A 21,453-nucleotide genomic window follows, 5' to 3' on the forward strand; every position below is an offset into this window, starting at 1 on the left:
TTTGGCCATTTGTATAAAATCCACAGGCCTGACATAGTCACTGACCACAACCTATTTACGCCAATAACATGTTTGTTCCGTTTAAAAAAAATAATGAGCGCTTTAGTTTTCCCTCCGCTCTCTCTGTGTGGGACTTGGAATGCAGGAAGTGCAGAAGCCCGGGTGTATCCCCCATACACCATCGGGGAAACGAGCCCTGTTTGTGTGTGAGCCTATCTTTGCGGCAAACTGAAGTTTGCTGATTTATGCTCATAAACGCACAGCCATGACCATTCTAATGTTGCGTACATATGCTCAAGTGAAGTTGCGCAAAGGCTGAGGAAGCCTTTTTATTTTTTTCATGCCTTTTTGATTTGAGAATTGCTAAGTTAAAATTTAAATTCATATTTGTGTGAAATTTCCCCACTAAAACTTTCAGTTGGATACTCACTTACTGAATTATTCAATTGTTGCAGCCCGACATTCAACCTTCGGGTCCCTGAGATTAACCTGCAAAAGATTGCTTCTCAAAAATGTAAATTGGTCATTATAGAACTGCCCCTCAAAGGAAAAAAAGTTTTTTGGGAGTCTTGCTACATGCGGCGCAAATTTTTAGCTCGCGTAGTTATTTATTTATTTATTTTTTGTTTCCGCACTGTCAGGCATGATGCATTCGCGATTGTACCCATCTGATTTTGATTCTAAAGAGGTGCAAAAGTCTACTTCCAACTCACAACAACGTACAGGCGCAAATGACCCATTACGCCCAACGGGCGCAAAGTCGAGCAAAATACCAAAAGAAAGAAAATTCCACGCATTCGCACAGGTGCACTTTGCGCTAGACTTGCACCCGGAATGAAAATAGGGCCCATTGTGTTCATTCGTTTTCTCCTGGGCTGCCCCAAAATTTGTCAAAGTGCAAATAAAATTTCACATCAGTGAGAAGCTGACTTTTGATTTTGTCCAGGTCATCCTCAAATTCTTCCTTTTTGTCCTTACCAGACAAAAACAAGGAGATTCTGGACACCAAATAGTTTCTCAAAAAATATCAACAAGAATAACACACTGGCGTTATATTAATATCCTTTTTTTGAGCTCCGCCTCAGTTTTATGAATTTATGTTCTGTGTTCTGACTCTGCATTCCTCTGGCTGCAGTTGGACTTGTCTGGCGTTGTTGCAGTGGTTTGTGGGGAGGGTTCAAGATGGACGGTTCATACCATCCAGTCAAATCTTTTTTTTTTTTTTTTTTTTTTTTTTTTTTTTTTTTGGACTTTGACGCGGACCTTATTTTCAAATTCTCACACGATCTCAAAGCAGTGGGTGTCATTCCTATTGGCCTGTTTCTAAGGTTTTATTTGCAAACTATCAAAAAAGACATCATCTCAGATGAGGCATTGCAACAGTGTTAATTCATAGGAAAGTGCAAGAAGAAGCAAGAGTACAAATAACATGAGAATTCTTAATGGCACCACATGGGAAATTGACTTTTAAATTGCTTATAAACAACTAGTTGTGTGCCTCGAGTGGCTGACCCTGAAAGTGTGAAATTGCAAACCAAGTGACCCTGACAGAATTTTCACTGTGCGTGTATGTCTGTGTATATATATATATATATATATATATATATATATATATATATATATATATTCTTCAAAATATCTTCCTTCCTGTTTGTTCTCCATGTCTTCAGTTTCTGCCTCTCTCGCTCTCTCTCTCTCTCTCTCTCTCTACTTTTCATTTTTCCAAGAAGCATGCGAGAGCACAATTGTGAGCGTTTTCCATACAAAGCAGTCATATTTATCCTTGCGGTTTTCCAAACATTTATTTTTGGTTCTCTTCAGGGACAACACATCTGCGAGAAAAGCGAGCGAGTGAGCCCGCAACTGGTGCTTTCCCTGCGGGGATCATCATCACCCGCGTAAAAATAGGAAGGTCTTGTCTGGGCAATGGAATTAAAGATTGGTGAGTTCCTCTTGTGGGTGCTTTTCTCGCTTTCTCTCAGGAGGACAGCGGACCAATGGGCCGGCGCCACTGTCACTCATTCTTTTTCTTTGTTTGTTTTTGCTCTTGTGTCTTCTGAACCATCCAGGAATTTACACAGATCACAACCCTAGTGCCAGTCATTTTAGAGCATTTTAACTATTTGTTTTTAACTTAACTTATTTATTTTTTTACGTTGAATCTATGAAATCCAAGAATACTCTATTTTTCACCAGAAAGAGAGTTTGATTCTACATTTTTTTAGTGATCAACAGTCGAGCTTAAGTGGGTTTAAAGTGTAAACAAACATTAAGCAAAACTGAGATTTTGTGCTATTTTTTTTCTGTGGTGACATCTCTAAAATCTGATCAGTTTACTTAGTTTGGCTAAATGTGGCTTTTCTAACTTCTGTGTCCGAATGGGCAGCCAGATGGCGAGATTTACATTTTCTAATTTCCCTGATCAAGCTTGGGTAAAATGTTTTATTTTTTGACAATCCAAGTGGCTGGACGAATGTTTTCACCATTTATTACCATCCTTTCACTTTTGCTCGATAAATTGCGTTGCAATTCAGGTGATTGAAGGTGCCACCTAAAATCTTTGTGGAAACCAATACCAAACCATGCTTTTTCTTCGTCCCCTTTTCTTCATTTTCTTTTTATCATGTCCTTCATCCTTGTCTTTTGTCTTTAGTGGTTCTTTTGGTGCATTAATGCCACCTTCAAAAAGGGACCGCAGAGCAAACTACACGACCTTATAACACCGCTCCTTCCCAAAAATTAAAATGGAAGTTTAGATCTTACTGTGACACACAAGTATGTTTGCGTAAAACTGTCTCTCGTATTCAAAGCTACTTTCTTACCTCTTAGCTCATGAATTAGTTGCTGTTTTTGCCGACTATAACATAAATCTTAACATATCTTTTTTTTTTAAGTCTGTCGCCATTCGTCATTCATCAGAATAACGGGTGTCGGTCAGTGATGGACTGACGGAATGCCCACCTTTGCCTCTGGACTTTGTAGCAAGAATAAGAAAACCCCAAACTTTCTAGTGTTAAGTGAAATACAAGCACTAGAGTGACATCAAGTCACCAGAATTGCTCATCAGCGGTTTGTGGCTATTCATGTAACGACCTTGTCATCCTTGTCAGATTTCCAAGATTATTTCCATGGTGATTATTGTACTTTTTAAATTTATGACATAATCATAGATCTGCTTACTAACACACGTGCAGTGAAATATTATACATATATATGTTTGTATGTTCATATATCTGTTCCAATGTATGCTTCAGATTGTTCTACTGTTGCACAGCCGCTATGACAATTAAGTTCCCATTCCACCACTGTAAACAGTTGGCAAACAGAGGGGATTTCCAATCTAAAATGGTGCTGCGCTACCCTCTGCTTGGTGTTTGGTTCCTTACCTCTCCTCAAAGTTCTTCTCTCAATTTAAAAAACGCACCTGACTCATATTAATCCATCCCAATGAAAAAGAGGTATTAAACAACATAATTTGACCTTCACACCAAATGTTTTGATCCTAGTGGTCTCCTTCAATTTTTCTTGAGATTTGATGAGTTAAACAGAAAACAGATCTTGGTCTTGTATTTTACCAGAGCTGGGTACTTTTATCTCGGTATGGTTCTGACCTCGACCCTCTGGCCTTATTCATAAAAATTGTCAGTCCCCGACAAAAAAAATAAATAGCGTCTGAGCTCGCCCCAATAAATGGGCGTCCGGAGGGCCGGACCATTCTGCCCCCGGGACGGACTTGCCAGTTCTGTATCTTACACAATATCAACTCGAAAATATGCGAGCATCCGCAAATATCTATTTTCTCTCTCCTCCTAACCTTGTAAGACATGAGTGAGTTTAGAGGAATCTAGGATTGGCGCTCCTACTGATTGCAGCTCATTGCACTTATCAAAACTGTCCAGTATTTTCTATACATTTTATGCTTGGATTTTCTTTTGTGGCTGTTTCAAATGTTTGCTTTGTGCTTGAACATGGGTTTCGATCAGCCTAATTGTGTTTAAAGAGTGTGGGATGGTTATAAATGAGAAAAAGAAATAAAATACGTTGCTGGTTTTTGCCAAGGTGTCAAGAAGCTAGTGCAGCCGTGATGAGGAAGGCAGCTGCCGTGAGAAAGGAACTCAACAGCTTTTTGTGTGGTTTGCTTCAGGGCTGCTTGTACAGTACAAGCACTGTACTATTTGCAGGAGATAGGGACAGAGCACTGCCTTTAATAGTGAAAATCACAAAGGCTTGTAATTGTCTGTAGATTTCACAGGATTAAGTACTTTTTTTCTATTAGACAAGGCTAAGGCCTGAATAAATGACAGCCTTTCCTCATTCAAGAGACACTACGAGATGGTTAGGCAAGTCAATCTATATAATAAATGCAATGTTGGCAACGATATTAGCATTACCAGAACAGGGGAGGTGCCGTGGCTCGTCCACCAATATGCCGTAGACCATCCAGGGTCACCGTGGCAATAATCTAATAAATGTGGGATGCATTGAAAGAGTGGGCGTGGAGGTGCATTTTAAAACTGTCTCGACACAAAAGTCAATTAAAAAAAAAAAGATGATTACTCTGAGTAGACGGTTTTACAAGGCCAGAGTTATTTGTCAAAGTTTTTAATACGTGGAATTCCAACCACGTCTTCTATAACAAATCTCTTTCGGATTTATTTCTTTGCCAATTACTTATTGCAGCACAACTGTCGCTGCTGTGAATTTTTATGTGCTATGCTGTGGACTATAACTGCTGATTGTATGATTGTTGAGTCCTTTTTTTTTTTTTATTCAAAAATGTCCAGAAATATATTTGAAAAAAAAAAATAATAAAGGAGCCCAATGTCACAGGTGCTATCTGACCTTTGCCTCGCCCTCATACCAAGCGACTTAAGGGACTTACTACACAGGATGAGAAAATGTCAATTAGTTTGAATGACAATGGCTTTCTGTGGACTAAAATCGAACTTTATTCTGTCTGGCTGCCATTACAATAGAATAATATTGAAGTCAACATAACAAACAGAGTCAGAAAACCAAGCTATATGATTTGCTAGGCTATTTTGCAAGCTATATGATATTTTTTACCAGGTTATTTCTCGCATCAACATGCCTTCACACCGAGCTTAATGACGGCAACCATGTTTATTGCTCACTTATCTAATCCCCATTTGATGTCAAAACTGACATCTTGACAAGCAACAAGCTGCTTATAGAGCAATGAGTAACAGGAGCACTGACATAAATATAAACCCACGTACAGACACATCGGCCCCTCGGGTGCACAAACATCCGAATTTATGGAAGATGATGCTTGACAATATGATAGAAGTGGCACAACTGCATCCTTTTATATTGCTTTCATAAAAAATATTTTTTAGGTCGCGTACGGTGGGTAACTCCCCGCTGAAGGTCCAGGTACCGAAGGCTTGTAGAAAGTAAAGTGCAGCAATTTTACTTTCTATAATGCATATGTTCAGTTTGATAACAAATATTCACCATGCATATGCTATTATTTTCTAGAAGAGGGTCAATCGCTATGTGCAGCCACCTAGTCAAGGTCCTGTGTCAAAGCGGAAATGACTTCACATGACTCCAAGGTCTCTGCAGCGTCCAGGGTGAGGTCTGGTAGACGCATGCACGCACACAAACAGGGTTAAGACCTGCATGCATATGTGTAAATATCCCCAGCAGGCAACCACTCACACAATCTGCAACTCAAGACTTAAATGACACATTTGCTTTGTAGCTTAAACACACACAAACTGGAGCCCGTGGTTCACAGTGTGGGTGCTGAGTGGGCTATTTTTTTAGACTGCCTGTGAGAGTTAAAAATGGAATGTTTCAGCTACATAAAACACTTCCTGTTTTGACGACTTCCTCGCTGAGCCGTCCCCTCAACAAAATAGTCCCAGAGCCCCACAACAGTCTGACTGACAGAGGAAAAAAAAAAATCTGCGTTTCTGTTCAAATTATTCCACACATTGCAGCATGGTAGCACATTCTCGTTATGTTATTTTTGAATTTTATTGTCCTCAACAGAGTACTTAGGTTATTTGTGAGTGCACTGCAGAATAGAGGATTTCCTTATGTGTGCATGCCGCTTTTTTTTTGCCAGGGCTTGTCAACGCAACTTAATTTAAAGTTTTTAACCATTATTGTGAATTGTGACACATTGTTATTACTTCTATATTGTGCAAGACTGTTGACACCGACTTGAAAACGTGTAGTCAACAACAATAAAATGGCACTGATATGCCCCCCTCAATTATTCATAGCTTTTTTTCCAAGGTAAATCTCAGAAACTTCAAAAGTATTTCTGTTCCAGGGCGGTGGCCATATGATACCGGAGAATATGCCGTTAAAGTGTTTTTTCTTTTCTTCTTGTGAGATGATCTTGAATTCTTTTTTTCTTTAACTTTTATGAGGATACAATGTTTTGAAGCTTTGTACTTATAACAATTTCATAGACAAATTATACTATTTGCAGTCGCAGCAGAGTCGGTGTGGGGTGAAATAATTCCTTCTTCCTTGGGGTGGCGTAAAGGTTAATAATTGAGAAGCACGGTCTTAGCCTAATGAGTGCAATCAACATTTAAGTTACCCTGTTCTTTTGGATTGATTTCAAATTCTGGAGCTTAATTTGACACTGAACAGAAGATGTTATTGCATGCGTAGATAAAAAAAAAACTAAAACAATGCAATGTGTGAGTAAGTATTTTCTGTGAAATGTAGGCATTTCCAATGCATTTATAAAAAATTAAATTGTAATTTAAAGAAATTAATAGAGACGATTTCACTAAATGAGTCAATACTGAAGTATAAACAATGCACATTATGATTTATTTATTTATTTTTTTCAGTTTTGGACGCTTGGATAACTTGTCAATTTGACTTTATTGATGTTTCTCCTGAGAAACAAACATAACAGTTGGCTTAATGAGTGAGGTAAGTGAGTAAATAATGCCATGCACGACCCCTCCTTCACTTTGTCCTGATATTTCGCTCACACATTGCACTTCTTGCTTTTTCATTCCATCTCTCTAATCCCTGCAGCTGTTGCTCTTACTTGCACTGTGGCCTCCTTCGGACAATACCCATCTGTACGTGTGTCTGTGTCTTTGTGGGAAAGTCACATGAGGAAAAGCTCTATTCTGGGTGAAGGGGGCCGAGGAAGGGTGAGTGACTGAATGAGTGGAAGAGAGTATGGGAAATGAATTGGTGAATTCCTGTAGACTTGTCCCATTTTAAGAACGCTCATCCAACGCACACACTGCTTCATGTTCACTCAGGACCATTGTTTTCCACCCGTTCACCTCCTTCCTGCATCCATCCATCCTCACATCCTAACAAAATACATGCTGGCTCTGCATTCGGATATCACAAATCTATCAGCCACATCTGGCTCCATCATGGACAAGCGAGGTGATTGTCTGCAAAGAATAGCTCTATAATAAGCAAAAATGGGCGTTGGTCATTAGAGGTTATTTATGGATGTTACTGATGTATAATTTAAAGCAACAATATGTAATGACTTGAACAATCATTTAGATGATCCACTGCTTACTGATAAGCAGAAGGGTCGCCTATGGTTACCCAAATCACAGACTAATGCGGTCAATCGTTTTGGTGCACCAGCCAGGACGCTGCTCCAGTTGTGTTAGCATGATCATTTAAAAGACTTTGGGCGTCATCCACACAATTAATAATAGGAATGTTCGTATTCAGAGCACAAGTTAAATCACAGGTTTACGACTGGAGCGTACCGGCCTGTTTTCTTTGCACGCATGTTGCATATATTGATGAATACAAATTCTTCCAAAATGAGCGCATGGCTACAGTGCCCTAATTTGTATAACCCACCTCTTAAAAAGGGCATCCATTTGACTGCTCTCAACCAATGCACAGAGGTTTAAATCAATAATTTTTCAAGTGTCTTAGATAAGTCCAAACGTAAAGTGGAGAATGCTGTACACAAAACATGCATAGAAAAAAAATAACAAAAAATAGTAATACTGCGCAAGTTATTATTATAGTGTAGATAGTAATGAGCATATAGCACAACGAGGATATTTGTTGTTGGTAGAATTCATGAAGTTATTGTTGGAACTAGTAACAGAAAATAGACATTTTTGTTACGTCTGAGGCCAATGTGTCTTTAAGTGTCTTTTGATCTTCAGGATTTTTTTTTTTTTTGTAGCGTACTAAACTTTGAAGCCTTGGATTAAAGAGGAAATGCCGGCGGCCCGATGGCTTTTCCGGGTGTTCAATCGGCGTACACATGCGCTCTGCTTGTTGAGTGACAGCTGCACAATCACAGATGTGGACAAATTCATTTATACAATACTTAAGCACATGCACGCTCTTGAACAGCTGGGCGGTGAAAGTGATGAAAAGTGCCCCTCACAGTTATTTAGGATATTAGCTAACTTATTAGCAAATAGTTGATATTTATTTTTAGGTATTTATTTATAGTTCTTTTCATTAAAATTATCATTCTTTATTTTATAACTGACTCCAGTTTCAATATGTTGTGCAGCTTGGGTAAAAGATTTTATTTTTCGGCTGATCCGTCATTATTTGTGCGTACTGCGTATCCATGGGTTCAGCCGACAAAGCTCGACGTTGAACTTGAGAAAGTGTTACAATAAGATGTGAATATTTCTATTGCAAAAGAGAATCCACTGAAACATGCGGAAGGTGTACACTGGCTTAATAAAATTCCACCGAAAGCATAAGGTCTCCTTCTTTGATGAAACTCCAATTAAGAAAGTAGCGATGTAAAAAAAACGAAACAAATGACAAACCAAAAAAAAAAAATGCAGCGCTGGTTGTTTTTTATTATATTTTGTATTAGAGAGATTTTATTCATAGTTGTAGTTATAGAGTCTTTGTTGGCCAATGGCTGAATTTGCAGATAAATATTTGATTATTTCTTTCTCTGCTGAAAAAGAAATTCACAGCCGAAGTTACTCACGATTAAATCAGTACTTGAGTAGTTTTATCACTGAATTCTTATTTACTCTTACGCAAGTAATTATTCCGTGGACTACGTTTTACCTTTACTTGATTCCTATTATTGTAAATGAACAGTACTCTTACTTGAATACCATTTTTGGCTACTCGACCCACCTTTGTTCAAAACTTCTCACAATGTTGGGATTTTTGTACGTTTGCTTTAAATTGTGGGTGCAGCGACGCAGAAAATAACGGTTTAAGAACTATTTTGGTCTTTGGTCCCTCTTTTTTTCTTTTACCGTTCCTTTTCTTTTTGAACCAAACCAGAAACCGACCTATTTTATTTAATTGTATGCTGGTCAGTGAATACTTCCAGTCTGTCGGGTGCTGTTTGGCACACATGCTTGGTTTTTGTGTCAATCAGAATAAAATAATAATTAAAAATAAAAAGAGAGAGAATGAGCAGTGTTTCACTAGGGCTTTCATGGGGGTAGAACATTGGTCACGGAAGGGCACATCCAGTTTTGGGTCAGGCCCATTTAAATGTGGCCAAAGAATGTGTTTTACTGACAGATGTATGTGGTTTGCACATTTTGTGAGGCAGTCCGTTGAGTTCTTGAAATAATCACCCTGACAGAACTGAGCCAAGTACAATGGAACGTCTAAACTCCAACATCCCTGAGGTTGTACACGTCTAAGTGTCATATATAAAAGCGAAGAGTTTTTAACTAAGATTTAGACTCCACCGACCAGTTGCGATAATCAGCATATCTGCTTCAGTGCAAAATGTCTTTAAACATGTCTGACCACATGGCTGGATGAACTTCCAGCATATGTTATAACTAGCTCCGAGCTGAAAAATGATACATTCATGTCAAACATTCACCCATCCACCTTACTTTGCAACCTGCTCAGGAACTACCTTAGAAATGCAAATCTACTAGCGCTAGTCCTAAGCTAACTTGTGCCGCACCAGCTACGTGCTGAGGTTGGATAGCTAGCACGGCAAAACACTGTCCTTCCACAATGCAGAGCCGCTTCTCTAAGACACCACTAATTGCCCCGATGATGACGTATTAGCTACACTTCTAACGGACATTGTTTTCGCTAAAGGACAAGGAGCCAAGCATGCAACAACATACCGATGCAGAAAACAGGAGATGACCTAGAAGCCATGCTAACCGCTAAGCTAATGTGAAATATACAGTAACAAAACACCAGATTAAGTGTTTGGGTGTTAGTTTTCACAGAATTCCGACTGGAATTACTTTAAAGGTGAAAATAAACAACTGTGAATGACAACAGTAAAATAAATGTGTAGTTTCGAGAGAAAATACAATAGCAACACCGAACGCACTGAAGACAGGTCAGAAAACTGGAATTGAATTAGTAGATTACTGCATTCGTAAACCAGGAGGATGGACCTAAAAGGTCCAGGATTTTTATTCGTTTTTGTTTGTACCTATCGTGCTATATTTAAATTTTACTTTAATTTTGTTAAAAATTACACAATATCTTTGTTGTGATTTTTATATTGTATCATCCTTTGCAAAAGGACTATGCAACCAATTTAGAAATACTTCTATTTTCATTTTTATTACTTACGTTTAAATCAGGAAAAATGCCATCATAGTGAAGAGATTGAATTTGAAGCCGTATCTTCCAGCCCTAATTTGAAAATTTTCACCGAATATGAAACAAACATTAACATAAACGGTGTGGCGAGTTAGAGCAAAGCATTTATTTTCACCCTGAGCCACGTTTTAGTTAAGGTTGCTCTCAGAGGGCCACTTATAACTGTGAAAGGGAGAACAAGAGCATTTTACGGTGCCCAAAGGGCTTGACAAAGGCTCACATTCACCCAATCATGCACACATTCATACCGTACTCGGCAGCTGCTGCCATGTAAGGCGCTAGCAGGCCCACCGGGAGCAAATTAAGGTTCAGTGTCTTGACAATTTGGCACTGGACAACCTGCTGTAACAACCGAGCATCCAGAGTTTCTGTTTTCCAACAAATCTAGTTATTCACTTACAATAACTACTTTTAGAGTTATCTGTGACCTTGATAATCCACTGGACCACATTTGCCGGTTAACAAAATAATTGTCTGCTGTGTCACTTCAGTTTTGAAGGATTTTGATCATTTCGTCCTCAGTTACATTTATGAGCAACGTGACATTTCACGCTCTGCACATATTATCTACGGAATATTGTTGCAGGACTTAGCTGTGTTCTTCCGCAATGTAATTCCTAGTTTGAAGGACAAATGTGTTAACTATTTTAAAAGCCTGTTTGGAAGGATAGTCATCAAAGCAGATGCACGTAATCTGTATTAAGAATGAGGTTTTAGTGCACTTTTCGTTTCAGTCTTGATCTGGCTGCATGCTGGAAATCTCACAGATTGGATGGCTGAATAATGAGAAAAGTGCTAACAGATTTGGAGCTTTACATCAGTGTCCATGTCTCTCTTTACAACGCCCAAAGGTGCTGTCACTGTGACCACACAGCCACTACAGTACTTGATGTCATTTTAATGAACGCAATCAAAAAGATCATCCCTCTTCTCTCTTCCCAGATGGTTTTGTACTTTGGAGATGGCTCGGTACTCGATTCAAGGTCTTAATTTTGGTAGATCCTGCTTAAACGTGAGATCATTGTCTTTCAAGGTGACACTTTGAAATTACGTGCACATTCATCTATGGCTGCTTAGTTTTTGCGATCAAAAAACAACTCCCATTCGTAATGACATCATCCAGAAAGAAATACATACTTAGAGATATGTAGTAATAATTAGCGCAGATACATAATCTCCCACATGAGTTACACATTTGCTCAAATACTTGTTACTTTATTTTGTGGACCTGTTGCGGGCGAATCTGGAATGTATACCCCTCAAACGGGGGTTCTCTGCACCCCTAGGGGTGTGGGTGAGTGAGAGAGAGAGAGAGAGAAAGAAAAAAAAAACTTCCTTACTCCCTCCTAGTAGCTATAAATACAAATGTTTTGATCATGAAATATAAGGTTATGATAATAAAGTCCTTCTTTTATCATACTTTTAAAATAAAAAAAATATGAACAAAGCCGTATTTTCTTGGGATATAAAGTAGTAATCTTATACAACAAGGTATTTTTACGAGATAGTCAAAATACTACAATATTAAAGTAAAGTTTAGTGGAAGAGAACGTCAAAACAACTTTATTCATGCAGTCGTACACCCTTTTTCCGGATAAGATGCCTTCTTAATAAAGAAAAAAAATAGGATCATATTCTGAAATAACTATGCGTTCCCACTGACTTTATTCACACAGAGAAGTCAGATTCATATGATGACACGTCACATTCATATCAGCGCGCAAAGGGTTTCGTATGTTTATTCAACCGCCCGTTCCCGTGTGTAGGTATGCATACTGTATTTATTTAAAAACTGATATGACAATGATATCTTGCAAATTATTTTACCGACCCAAAAGCTACATTCCAGTGAATCAACTTGGAGGACCACTGGTCTCAAGAATAACCTCCTGTGTAATGTAGACCTCCATCTTTGTGTGCTACTTAGGGAGGAACACAAAACCACTGTTTAACATTTGCCGTGGGTTTTGATTTAATATTTGTGTTTCTTGTTTAAAGATAATGTCCACATGCTGCACTGTGCTTCTTTGTTGAACCCACTGCTGTGCTACATGCTGTTCCGCTATGATGTCGCGCCAATTACACAACTCATGCAGCTATCGGCGTCCGGCATGCACACACACACACATACATGGTAAAAGGCCAAATAAGTATTTACAATTACCGAGTGGCACTGAGAGAAACAAAAAGGAGGTGGAGGGAGGCATTTATTTAATTGAACAATGCACCTGCAACACACAGTGGATTAGAACGAAGGATGTGGATGTACAGTATGCTGTGACCATTGCATTGAATGTCACTGCCATACATTTCAGACAAGCAAAGCTGAAATATCTGAGCCATTTTAGGCCCAGCTTGCTTAATGTAGCCCTCTTTCAGCAACAAGATGACAAAACAATATGTGTTGGAAGGAAGTGAGTGAGTGCTGTGTAACCAGGGAGTATTGCATGTCAAATCTAACAGTAACATTCCTTAAGTAGGTCAAGTAGAGAAGAAGTTGGTTCCCAGCGTTTTCTATAAACCTGCTGATGTAACGTCAACCCACAAAACAGCAGCAGCTGCTGGCATCAAGGGCTCTGGACCCCAGAATGTCCCCGCCTCGCTCCTCTTCTCCACCCCCCCCCCTCTTTGTCGTCTCCTTTCCTTCCCTCGTCCTTGGTTTCGCTGTTATTCACAGTAACTTCAACCACTTGAGACCATCATTTCCTCGCAGCACACATGTATATTAATCCTGGACATTCATGCAATAAACATTAATGTTTGACCTTTCGGTCCTGCCTTTCTATTGCGTTTGTTTTCAGTCGCTCTTCACTTTGTTTACATTTGGGTCCCACTTCAGTGGCCAACAGAGGAAGTTTCCACCCTTTCATAGGATTATTCTTTGAATCACTAGTGTACCTGGCAACATCAATTGCTGACAGATACATTTGCGGCACAAAAGAAAGGCTCACTCCAGATTTATTACCATTTATCTTACACATATCTTTGACTCGGTAAGTTATGCTTTGGCGGGCGCCGCACATCGTACCCAAGCCTTCTTTAGTGATCTAATCAACCCGTTAATCCCACTGCGATCATGTTGCAATCATAGGAAATAATATACAAAAATTCAATACGGTATAACAGAGAGAGAGTTAAAAGTAGAATGTTGGTGTTGCATTAAGATAAAGTCAACTATGTTCTCTATGGACCCACTAGTCTAAACACGGTTCTCCAATTAATATTGCGTTTGTGGTAGAGGGTCACACGAGAGTGGAGTTTTACTCCCATTCTATCCCACTCCCGCAGATAAAAAAAAAAAAAAAAAAAATCACGTACCATCCAGTTTCAGACCATAATAGAAAAATAAAATTTAAGCCTGTCCCATCCCAATGAAAATGACTCCTATCCCGTCCTGCTCCTGTACAGAATGACTCAAACGTACCGCTCCCATTGGGGAGGTCATCTATAAGTCGTAACAGTGGTTTACAAACCTGAATTTCAAAGACATGCTGGGTGGTGGCATCTTCCACTCTACCCAGTGAAAAACGCACTTCACAAAGATATTTGTGGGTAGCAATAAAGAGTTGGATGACAAAAATAAATGCCTTCAGCAGAGGATTAGTTAATAACAGCAAATTATTGTTCACATTTTCCGATGTTTGGACGGAAGAAAGCTGCGGATCCCAACGGAACTTTGAGCCAAACGAGATTCAGAGTGGGCGGCCATCTGCCTTTATCGGACAGAGGAAAAAGAAAGATGGGTGGGTGGTGGTAACGTTGAAGAAAAATGAGCATAGCAGATTTAAAAAAAAAATGAAAATAATAGCAATAAATCCCATTGCTGAACTTTTTACTTCATCGTCACCTAAATGTAATAAATGTATATATTTCATGTTCATGCGACAGTCCTTTATCAAGTTTCGTACACATTTTCAAATTAGAATTTCAATTTAGTAGTGTATCTATCCTGCTGCTTACTGTTTTGCTATTTGGTCCAAAGGACTGTGAAGAAAGCACTCGTTGGCCTTTTGCATCATACAATAATTTTTCTAGTGCATTCAGAAGTTTTATTTGTTCTCGTAACATTTTTTCCCATCGAAATTAATGGAAAGGCCAATGCCATAAAGCCGTTCCAGCCTCACCCCAAAAACAACAAGAAAAATCCTTTACAAAATATACAGTAATGAAATGGAATTAAAAAGAATCAAACAGTTTTTGTTGCACTCCTTCAGTGCGCATTGTGTTGCTTATTCTGCTATGTGCGCCTTGGCCCCCCCTAGGGGCAGTATAAGATATGGAGAAACTCTTCGCCCAGTAGAAACTCAACTCCTCCTTTGGCTTTTCAGTCCTGCAGTAACATTAGTCTTTCTTCACAGACAAGAAAGAATATGTGCCCTCGAGAAATTGTAAATTATGTCTACATTAGCTGCTGCACCATTTGTGTTCAGATAGTCATTGTTTATCACACCCACATAGATGCTAATTGTTAGCCCGTGTGCTTCTGGTGTTGTGAGGAGATGTAGTTGTTTTAAATACTCAACATGTAATGCTCTTTGTTTTATGTTTATTTTGACAGTAACCTTCAACTGAGAGTGGCAAGAAACTTTTTTGAGGAATATTTCAGAAATTTATCTGCCAAACCGCTGCCTGTTGTGAAGTGAGTTGAGTCAAAGCAATAAGACGGTCCATATCTTGAAAGGCTTGTATTGGGTAACTACAGGTCCAACCACGTTACTATACTTCCAAAACGCCACCAAAGTCAAATCCATTTTAAGACGCTCTAATTAATCGAACACTTCACAAAAGTTGAAAATATGAAAACTTGTAGCAGGATAAATCTACCATCTATCTGCCTGATAATTGTACAAAGTTTCAGTATTATTCCGAATGACTCGTTAAGACTTGATGTTTAGGTCTCCGTGTTTTCCTGCCAACAGGGCTGATTAGTGAGCTTGAGCAGATGAAGCTGGTAACCAAAACAGAGGAGGAGACGTGGAAACACACAACAAATCATCCACACGCACTAATCATTGTGTACAACCATGACTTCTTTCCACGTGTCAGTGAGAGACAGTATGCATAAGCGGGAGTTCAGTCAAAGTCAGCGACTAAAAAAAAAAAAAAAGTCTGTGATGTTTTAAATGTGTGTCTTTGTGAGCGCAAGTTCTTTTAATAACTGGAAGGTAACAAGTCAAAAAGACACATCTGGATTGCGTGTGAGGATGTCTTCATTGTTATATTTTGCCACAATGAGACTCAGATGTGCTAAACGCATCTGATAAACAAACGTTATTACACACAACCAGTGGGAAAGTGCCCACGTCTAACATCTTGTTTGAAATTGAAGGGGTTTACATTAATTTTGCAGCCTGGGCATCCAAATGAGAATCTGCTGTCTTGCAATGTGAGCCCCACCCAGTATGACATATTGCGATCGCCTGCGTTCTCATGGGACGTGCCAGAAGAAGGCCTGCAAACTATTTCTAACTTCTCATGACAGAGTTGACCCAACAACAAAGTTTGATTTTATTTTCATTATACAAAAACCTGATTGGCTCTACATTTTGCATCTCCACCCCACATTCTGGGCGATTTTTCATACTTATACATAATTGTCTTATGATGATTTGGATGTCTCTACCGAGCACACTGAAACGTGGAAAAAAAAACTGCGCTAAGTAAGGGTGGTCATAATAAATCATTACAGCATTTTTTGGTATTTAGGACTTGTGTCAACCATGTGGAATTTCAATCTAATGCTCATGTCAGTGAGGTTATGCTGTATGCAAATTCAGACCAAACCCGTTTGTTGCCTTAGCTGTTGTCATAGAAATAAACCGCAAATTACTCTTAACAGACATATTTAGTATGGGAAATGTAAATCTACAACATCTTATGACGGGCATTAATGTATGCAATCCCACAAAGCTCCCAATGTAATTAGAGGCAAGTTATTTCATTGATCTTTAAAGTTTAAAAAAAATATTTTTAGCCTTTATTTTCAGTTTCTAGGATTTTCCACCCCATTTCCCCACATGGTTTCCATGAAAGTGTATGTTGGATGTTGATCACTGTCTTTTTTTAAATTTATTTAATATATAACAATGAATTTACTTAACTTGGCATTTTCTCCATTACAGTGCATTGTTATTACGGCCTGACTGATTAATCAGCCTGCCGATTATATTCGTTGATAATCAAGATCTAAATAATCAGCCGGAGTTCTGCCGATGAAATGCTGTTATAATCTTCTTTTCTCATGAAACAGCAAATGCAATTCAGTAGGTTTGGGGAGGAAGTATAGGACATGCATGGTTAACAGAACGTTATTCTGTGTGAATTTACATGCTTGTCCAGCCTCTCGTATGCCCATTTGGACGCAATGTCTGTCAGTAGAAACAGTTATGTTCATGAGGTTTAAATTCATGCTTCGTGTGCTTAGTGCCTTACAGTCGGGGGTTCAGGGTTTGATTCTCGGCTCACATGTTCCTGTGTGGAGTTTGCGTCTTCTCCCCATAGTACCCTCTTCCTTCCCCATTACAAAAGCAAGCATGTTCAACACATTGAAGACTTTAAATTGTCCTATAAGTGTGAACAGTTTTGTTGATATGTACTTTGCGGTTGATGGAACGGCGTATCCCACCGCTTGTCTTATATAGGATAATTGGTTGAACAGAACAAGAGGTAGCCAGTCAGTTTGCACACACCAGACACACTAACAAATACACCAAGGTTGACCTAGAGGGGAGGAAATTGAGTTAGCAGGACGTAATGCAGCTCCTTGTGTGTGTAATCAGAGCAGGCTTACAATATAGGGCCATTGTGAGGTGGATCGCAGGGAGCCAGTGAACGCTTGGGGAAGCTGCCCCTATCACTAGATATGATTAATGCCGGAGAGAATGCGTGCGTGTGTGTGTGTGTGTGTGTGTGTGTGGGGGTGGTGGTGAGACTTGCGTGGGAGTCGTAGCTGATGGGTTGTGGCGGGAATGTGTGCAGAAGTGACTATGACAAGAATTTCTTATAGCTTTGAAAAGTTCATTTGCCTTAATTGTTGGACTTCATTGACACAAGAATCAGAAATGTTAAAGAGTGGGTCCCAACTTTGGCGTCATAACAGCTTCCACTCTTCTTCTACACGATTATGTGTGTGGCTGTAGGAATTTCTGCACATTCAACCAGAACAACATTTGCGATGCCAGAATCTGTGTATACAAACACACTGATTGTACTGTCTGTTGCAGGCAAAATTTATTAAAATTAGTTGCATTGTCTATTCGTGTTACTGATTCCTGCACTGGATTTTTACCTCTTTCTATAGCATCAGTCTCAAACTCAATTCATGTGGGGGCCGCTGGAGATAGTCTGGGTGTGTCTGGGCTGCATTATGTAGTCCACAAAAAGGAGTTCAAGTATTAAAAAAAACAATCCAATATTCTTAATCTTTATAAAAACAGTTCAGAATGTTAACTGTTCTTCAGAACATGACCAAAATTAGTGACCCGGTCGTCTCTCTCATCTCCCCCCAGACATGTCAGGGTGCCCCTGTGCTCAACAACAACAAATTCCATTTCCTGTTGTTCTTGAAATAGGCTGTTCTCATTGTCAACCTTTCTCTCCATGGCAGGTTCTGAAGAGACATGACTCGGACTGGGTGACAGGATATTTCCTTCCATTTGGTGTCACTTCAAAATTACGTTTCGCTATAACATGCCATCAGCCTGAGCTATGGTAGCCCATCAGTATTTAAAAAAAAAAAAAAACACACACACTAAATTGCCCAGGGCAACAACACGGGAAATAACGGTGGGAGTCGCACAAACATTAATCTTTGATATCAAGTAGAGGCCTGCAAAATATCATCTGTAGGCCCCCGGTCCTCAGGTTTGAGACCCTTCTTCTATATAGTGTATCCTTCTATTGTGCATTTTTTAATCATCTAGCCTCTTCTCTCCTACCTTAACACACAAGGCAGTCAATCACACACAGTCTCGGTTCAACTCAACTCCTCCCTCCCTTTTAGCACTTGAGAGAATCACAAGAAGTCAGTGATATGACACAACATCTGTCTGTGTGTATGTGTGTGAGGGTGAGTGTGTGTTTTTGTGTGGGAGAGAGAGAAAGTGAGAGAGTCCACAAGTCCACTCTGAGGGGTTAATCTCATCCTCTCTTTCTCTCGCTCTACCTCAATTTCTCCCTCCCTCTTATTGCCTTTTGTTACAGCCTCTCACTTTCTCAACATTTAGGCCGGGAGAACTGATGCTGTGCATGCGTGTGCATGTATGTCCGCTACGTACGCGTGTGTGTGTCCCGTCTCACAGCTGTGGAGCTCCCTGGACTGAACTGTACCAGAATATGGACTGATGGGACTTTCATGTTGAATGACCGCACTGCACTCTGGTAAGGCAATTGGATGGTGATTCAAGTTGAGTGTGTTTCGGGTGTAGACACATTTAATGCAACAGGCAATTTAGTGCAAAATACTTGGAAGAACTCAATTGACATCTTTATGTGAAAGGCGTCTGTGTACACCCTTGGCATCTTTCACCCGTCTTCTGCCCCCCCGTTCCTGTCTTGCCTCTCACCCACCACCCCACCCCACACTCTCTCCCTCTCTCTCCCCGGTCAAAGTTACTCAAGTTACCGGCTTCCTCCTGTTGTTTTGAGCCCTGTGGTTTATCCGCAGTACTCTGAGGGCGCTCCCACGCTCTCCAAAAGAGAAAGAAAGGAAGGAAAAACAGTAAACTATGTGAGAGCCTCAAAAAGTAGAGGGAGAAGAATGCTTGGTTTCATACCGGGTCTCCACATGCTCACGTTTAGCGCTGCACGCCTGATTTGTCACTTTTTTTTTGTTTGTTGTGCACATCGCTTTTTTTTTTTTCTCCTCCTAAGAGGTATTAGGGTGGCTGAGGTGGTGAGAAAATTGGAAACAGAGCCACCCACAGTGGAAGTGAGTCAGCTCGATATTTAGTGGTGTGTTTACTTTGGAAATGGCAGAAATTAGACCAGCAACGTGGGGGAGGGGAGACGGGGTCAAGGGCCTCCTAAAATATGTCAGAAGCAAAAAGGAAAACAATGAATTTGCAGGAGTATTTGTTAGAAGCCATGCAAAAAAGTTTGGTGTTTTTTGCTGGAAGTGTTGTTTATGGTTGGGAATTAAAAAGTGGCAAAAGTGTGGAAACATGACGAGAAGCTCTCGGCTGTTTATAAAGGGAGGGAGCGGATTGTGTCCATCTGGGACAATCTGAGCTCAAAGCTTCCCCACCCTGAGCCCAAAAATCTGCCCCCCCCCCCCTCTCCCCCTCCGTCAAAACCATCGTCTCTTCATCAGGTGCAACTGGAACCATTTGGATTGCAACCTGCAAACTTTCCTGAATCTCTCTTTGCCTGCACCTGTTGTCTTTTAGCTGGCATGCAACAAAAAGAAGTTTTACCAACAAACAGACTCGATGTTTCGATCCCTTTAGGCCTTTTTCCACTGCGCAGAACTTCTCACTGATGTACTTAATCTTGACACATTTCCACTTTTAAAACTATCTGCACTGTCATATTGAAATACGGCCCTGTTTTTGAATGAAGGGATGGAAATTAATATATTTTTTTTTTTTTTTTTTTTTTTACTATAGTAATTCGTTAATTGAAAAAAATGTCAGATTAATCAATCAAAAATAATTGCTAGCTTCAGCCCTAATAGAAATCATGAATAATATTAAACACACGCACACACACACCCAATATAACAGCCAACAGAAACTCTACAGAATGAAGAGAGTAAACCACACGGGATAAATGAATACAATTTTATAGAACAAATATCAATAATTAGTTTGTAAATGTCGGCCATTGCTTCTGATAGTCTTCTCAGTGGATGTTGTATTATTATTCTTCACAGTGTCCACTTTGCTACAGTGGTTCAGTTTCTTGCTGCTCTCAGTCTTCTTACCTTAGCCAAAAAGCCACATGTCCATGAAGTAAATGATATTAGAGCCCACTGTCACCGTTTGTTGCTCCAACTGATGCAGTCAACGCGGGATGGTTTTCGTACTTTCCTGTGATACAATTTTGATTTGGAAAACTCACAAGGCACGCAAAGCCGAGGTCAGCAGGTGATGCAGGAGGTTCATATGTGGAAGGTGTGATGGCAGTTCAACCATGCAACACTCACCCATGAAATGAGTCGCATGCGGTGTGATGTGTGGTGTTGATCAAGCAGCGTGAACCACTTTGCGTCTTACCGAGCTTGGTGTGCAACTGCAAACCTATGCAGTGACGCCAACGTGGTAGGCACTTCGTTTTATGAGAAAAATTAAGTTTTTCCCATGTTGGCATCATTGCACAACAGGCTAATAGTGGCAAAGCAAAAAAACAAGGAGCTAGCTGTTTAATGGTTGTTTTTTAACAAAAATGATCAGTAACCAATCAAATCTGCTCCAGTTCAACTTTAGCAGTGGTCTGCTAATTTAATTTTCATATTGTCCTTGGATTATCATTTTATCATCCATTGGTGGGGATTCATGTCATTTGGCTAAAATCTTCTTTATCTAGACTGCTTGACTACCCTCCCTCTCGTCTTCCTCCCCATGTGCTGGCTCTGTAACCAGTGATAAGAGGATAGCGATGGTAGCACTTCCTCTCGTCACGGGAAGCAGGAAGTGTAGATTTTGACTGCAGCCTATCTGAGCAAAATGTGCCCGGTCCATTGGGATCATTATCACTTGCCCGTATGTATGCACACTTAAATACCTGCACACACAAACACACACACACACGTTGTGATACAGATGGGAATGTGTGTGTTCTGAGAGTGTTTGTGTCACCTGTCTGCATAGAAGAATGCCACTATATTAGTTCCTTTGCTAAGCTGCCGGATGGTAAGCCACCTGGGAACCGGAGAACCCTGTG

General features: G+C 39.9%; 1 protein-coding gene across 1 annotated transcript in view; it reads left to right on the top strand.

Annotated features, from left to right (window-relative positions):
- The first annotated feature begins 18,788 nt into the window (after positions 1-18,788).
- Positions 18,789-21,453, top strand: part of hdac7a (histone deacetylase 7a) — a 54,771-nt gene continuing 52,106 nt past the window's right edge. The window contains exon 1 of the mRNA XM_088291616.1: positions 18,789-18,951. The gene's annotated coding sequence lies outside the window, so the exon portion shown is untranslated. The remainder of the gene's footprint in view (positions 18,952-21,453) is intronic.

Source organism: Idiotropiscis lumnitzeri, chromosome 3 (genome assembly GCF_059441095.1).
Source record: "Idiotropiscis lumnitzeri isolate Australia: NSW breed Sydney's pygmy pipehorse chromosome 3, RoL_Ilum_1.0, whole genome shotgun sequence".
Classification (NCBI taxonomy): domain Eukaryota; kingdom Metazoa; phylum Chordata; class Actinopteri; order Syngnathiformes; family Syngnathidae; genus Idiotropiscis; species Idiotropiscis lumnitzeri.